General features: G+C 41.4%; 1 long non-coding RNA gene across 1 annotated transcript; it reads right to left on the bottom strand.

Moving 5' to 3' along the window:
• Positions 1 to 2,314: 2,314 nt before the first annotated feature.
• Positions 2,315 to 4,421, bottom strand: LOC311251616. The gene is made up of 3 exons (XR_014621437.1): positions 4,343 to 4,421; positions 3,915 to 4,276; positions 2,315 to 3,088 (listed from the first exon to the last, which is right to left on the bottom strand). It is a non-coding gene; the product is annotated as an uncharacterized lncRNA (long non-coding RNA).
• Positions 4,422 to 5,607: the final 1,186 nt, after the last annotated feature.

The raw sequence follows: 5,607 nt of genomic DNA, 5'->3' as shown, positions 1-5,607 counted from the left end.
TGTTGAATTAGGTCAGTCACTTTAAAGGAGGTGAATACTTATGCAGTCGCTTATTTTACATTACATATTTTAGTTAATTGGCATTACTTTGTAGAAATCTGTTTTCACTTTGACATTAAAGAGGGTTGTTTTTTTGTAAATTCTTTGTCAAAAAGGCCAAATGATATTGACCATGATTCCGTCAGGACCACTTTGTCAAAATAATCTTTATTTACTTGCACAAGTTTCATTTGGTGGTATGGTACTGTTCTGGGACCCCCTGCTCTTCCACGCGCTTGCGTGCAGTTTAAATAGCGCGCTCTGAATGCAATTTCCCAATAGGAAGCGGGCACGGGGAGTCAGCTGAGCCATCAGCTGATCTGCTCCGTGTTGACAGCTACGCTGTTGATGCTGATTTAGAGCTTGACGTCGTGGCCTGCCAGAACTAACGCTACGCTTGATTTCCATTTATAAAAGCAATAAAATGGGAAAACATCCAATGGGGTAAATACTTTTTATAGACACTGTATATATACTTTTTGTAGTCTCTTGAGTCTTCCTGTTGTTGAGAGTGAGATGGCAGAACACCAGGCTGCACCTCATCCCTGTATGCTGACTTGCTGGTGTCAGTGATCAGTCCCATGGCTTTCGCGTCATCTGCGAACTTGATGATGATGTTTTTCGCCTGGGCAGGCTAAAGAGGACATACAGGAGAGGGTTCAGCCAACATTCAAATTTTTTAACATGGTGCTACCCACATCAACATTTTTATGAATACACCCTTCATATTGCTTTTTATTTTATGCAAATAGCAATGTGATGAACGTGAACTTTATGACCAACAGAGAAAAAGAGTTTTTGTAGCTTTGCATAATGGTAGAAATTACATTAGTTTTTGTTTGCTTTTAGTGCTGTACAGGGACACACACCATCCATAGAGCAGCATGATGATGGAAACGATCTTACTGGGTGTCTTGTATCTCTCAGGTCGGTAAATTCTTCATTATCTGTGTATTCATTATCGTAGAACATGCTTATACTGAAATAAACAAGTCACAGGTTGTTCTCACAATTTCAGTAGTATGAAAAAATAGTTGAATAATATTATTTTTTTCTACTGGAACCCTTAAAATACAGATAAAATACAGTGGCAAACTTAGTCATTTGGGGGCTCCAGGCGAACAGTCATTTGGGGGCCCCTGCATCTACCGGTCTAATGTACCTTATATCGCATAATGAGATACTCCATACAAGGGATGAACAAAAGTCACTATCCTTCCTTTCTTCCATCACACTCGGCCAGTGTAATCCATACTGGATTAAACATCCTTCTCTATGGATATTGCAAACCCTCATATTGTCCTAAGGCATGGATGTGTGCAAATAGTTTAGTTTTCCTGATCTTCTTCAGCCCCTGACTAATGCATGTTCTCACTGACAAGATAATCTTGACTCTTCAACTCTTAAAAAAGATTCATATGACCTTGGTTATACAATATTAGTAAAGACCTTTAGACATTTGTTATTCCAGGGTTAAATAAAGATTTATTTAAAAAAAAAGAAAAAAGATTGAAAGACACAAGGACTGTCTCGTTACTTGCAGTTTATACCTTGCAGACTGATTTATCTGGTGGTATAGAGCTATATACTGGTAAAGCTATGCTTGAGCAATCCAAATACACCTTCTTCAAGACATCTACCAGCTCACCAGAAGCAAATATTTTCTTTAGCTTTCATGCAACTGTTAATTATTTCATACAGGGCCGTGCGTGATATGCACTACACAAAGAAATGACCATTATTTACAGTAATGTAATATTTAACTGAATGTGGCGCTGCCACCGCGGTTCCTGTAAAAAAGCTCGATAGCTTTGGCAGCTTTGAAATAAACTCCTGCCTTTGGTCCCTCTTCCTCTTTTTCTGTGACCCACTTTCGTATATTCGCTTCATTTCTCTCGATTTATCTCTTCTCTCTCTCTTACCGCTATTCGCTGTTTTGGATTTTACGCCGTAATCATTTCCGCATACGTGCAGCGTGATGAGTGACATGGAATAGTCCATGTAGTGCAGACTGAAGGGGGGTGCACGGTTGGCAGAAAGACCGTCAAAACATGAGTAATTGATCAAATTAGAGATCCCGATGCTACTATTGTGAAAAGATTTTTTATAAAAACAATAAATATGGGGACAAAATATAAAGAGGGCATTTTGGGGGCCCCAAAGGGCCTTGTATGGGGCCCGGGGCTCCAGGTAAATACCTGGGGCCTCATTTATCAACCGTGCATAGAAAAGGTTCTAAATTCTGTCGTAGGAATGAAACTTAGAATGTGTGTAATTACAAAGAAATCCTGTCGTACGCACACTAGTAAGTAATCAGTGATGATAAATCCCACCTGTTCTTAACTACCATGCTCGTGCATGGTTAGGGTCATTTGCATTCAGAAACGCCCCCAAATGACCATATGTGGTAGCAACAATCCCTTTAATAATGCATGAATGGATTTTTTTCCTCCTCACCGATATCATGGCAAATAGGGCGAAGAAGAGGAACTTCTCCGACACCGAGATTGAGGTACTTGTAGGAGAAGTTGAAACAAACCAAAAAATACTGTTTGGAATGCTTAATGCAGGTGTGACCAACAAAAGAAAAAATTCTGCGTGGGAGAAGGTAGGGACTGCTGTTAATTCTGTTGGGTCAGAGGAAAGGTCACTCAGAAATAAAAAAGAAATGGTTTGATATCAAAGTCGGTGCACGAAATATCTGCAACTGGAGGAGGACAAGCAACAACCGAGCTTTCACCCATGGATACCCGTATTGCCAGCATCATCGGGGACACAGCACTATGTGGCATTATTCCTGGTGGAGATACAGACACTCTCCCAACAGAACCGGCTGTACCATCGACCAGTCACACTGCAGGTAAAATAAAAAGCTGGGCTGAGGTGTTTGATAAACACTTAGACAGTTTAATTTGTGAATTTGAATGAAAATAAACAGGGCCCCGGAGGCGGTGGAGGAGCCGGGGGAGTTGGAGGAACAGGAGCAGCCGGGGCCATCCAAAACCCATTTGGTGCGTCCTGGGGGGCGAGGGTGCTGACTGAGGCAGTACTGCAAAATCAACAAGACACCACAAAATCCATAAATGAAATAAAGGATCAACTGACCAACATCGCAAATATTTACTGCAAATAAACGAGCCACTGAAACAGATTGCTGCATGCGCATCGCAAATGTTAAATAAATAAACTTTAAAATGTTTAACCCTTGTATTATGTTCGTTTCTCCCCCCTTACTTTGGTTTGACCGGTCTGGTTTAACTGCTCTTACATTAACACAAAAAAAATTATTCAAACATAATTATCACCAAATTGTATTTAACACCTTTTAATGCTGTAAATAATGTATCCAACTAGCGGTGAACATGAATAACTGAAGTGAATACCCAAAGAATAGACACTGAAAATTATAATAAGAATCAAAGCAGAGACCAAATTCACAGAACATCAGAAAATCAACATGAATAGTTCTCTCTCTCTCTCTCTCTCTCTCTCTCTCTGTGTGTGTGTGTGTGTGTTTGTGGGTGTGCATAGGGATGTTTTCCATCTATTGGATGAACATAATCTAGTATTAAACCTTTCATTTCCATTTTTGACCGGGAACACCACAGGTGTTACAAAGTTGATTAGACCACTCAAAATTCAATGAAAGTGGTGATCAACAATTTTATATGTTCAAATGCCTAGTGTGTAGGATATCATAAAGCCTTGAGGCAATCAGAGGAAAAATAAACATTTTATGATATTATGAAGTTGTAAATCGGTCAGATTTGACCCGAACACCACAGGAGGGTTAATGATGTTGTGATTATTTTCCCACGCACACTTTCGATCTGAAATATCTCACTTTTCAAAGATCGGCTAACAGGCAGACTCACCTAAAATCTCTGTATGATCCTCTCTCTTGTTTGAATGGCAGTGGCATCAGGGGGTGGGAAAGGCTCTGCGTTGGGCATGGGCTCATCTGCTCTAGGGGGTTCCTGCAGAGGGACGCCTTGTCTGATGGCCAAGTTATGAAGCACACAGCAAGCCAAGATGATGTGGCAGACTTTTTCAGGCTTATACTGAAGCGTCCCCCCCGCGGTGGACTGGCACGGCCATCGGCCTTTTAGCAGGCCTATTGCGCGTTCAACCACCGTTCTTGAGCGCGCATGGGACCGGTTGTAGCGCTGCTCCTGCGGGGTCCTCGGGTTGGCTACGGGGGTCATCAGCCACGGCTTTAGTGGATATCCCCGATCACCTATAGAGATGTTATAATATACCATACGAAGCCCAGAAAATAATTTCGAAATGTTGTAACACTCACCAATAAGCCATCCATCCTCAACAGCTCCTGCTTGGAGGTGCACACCCACAGAGCTGTTCTGCAGAATGAATGAGTCATGCGTTCCTCCAGGCCACCGGGCAACAGCGTTTAACAGAGACATAGTTGCATCGCAGATTATTTGTGCATTGATTGAATGAAATCCTTTCCTGTTCACGTAACTGAATTCATTGTGTGATGGTGCTTTTATTGCGATGTGGGTGCAATCTATGGCTCCAATTAGGCTATGTTTGGGAATCCGGCGATGGCGTGAAATCCTCGTTTAATTTCGGCTTGTTGGTGATGTCTGTATGGGAACTGGATGTAAGTTGGGGCTAGAGAAATTATTGCATCCAACACTGCCGGCATGATTCTGCTTAGTGTCGGCTGCGAGATGGATGTGCACTGGGATGGCTTCGGTGCGTTTTGTCTCTCGCTCGAACATGGGTTGTAAATCACGGCATATAGATCCATCAATATGTTTTTGGGGAAGCGGTACCTGCTGAGAAGCCACTCTGTGCTCTCACTGAACACATCAGCACGCTCTTTGAAAACGCGCTCCCTGCGGAGCGCACGGTTCTCCAAATCCTCCAATAGTGCAAGATAGGCCATGGTACTTGTATTTCAAGTTTTCTTTTCAGGTTGTCCTGTCACAGCTGTCTTTTATAGCTCGTCACACCAATTATTCAAAGTGTCTGCTTCTAATTGAGAATTTTTATTAATTAGAGGAAACAGGGAACATGTGTGAAGTTTGAGATTGCTGAACACTCTTAATGGGTTCTATTTGTAGTTTCACTGTTCTACCACTAGATTTTGTGTGTAAGCATGGTCAGAGTTGTGCTTAAATTTACACACGTTCCTAAGCACAAGTACAAGTTGATACATTCCATACTTTGCATGGGAAAGTTCTTACGCATTCATTACGCACACATCTGTGCGTAAGCACGGTTGATAAATGAGGCCCCAGGTTTGCCTAATAGTACAGACCGCCTCTGGTAAAATACTCCATTACAAGTACAAGAACAAGTCCTGCAGAATCATACTGAAGAAAACTTACTAGCGTATAAATACTCCTTTGACTGATGTATTATTATTATTATTATTATTATCTATTACATTAAAATATGTAATGCATCAATGTGTGAGCAGACTTTACATGTTGTAGCTGCTGGAGGTGGAACTTCTTTTAACAACTTTAGATACAGTTAAATCATTTAAGACTATGAACACAACCATTTACAAATTGAACACTTGTTCCCTTCCAAGAC

The sequence above is a fragment of the Pagrus pagrus genome (genome assembly GCF_965226575.1).
Source record: "Pagrus pagrus genome assembly, chromosome: 22".
Lineage (NCBI taxonomy): Eukaryota > Metazoa > Chordata > Actinopteri > Spariformes > Sparidae > Pagrus > Pagrus pagrus.
This window is presented reverse-complemented; position numbering and strand designations above follow the sequence as displayed.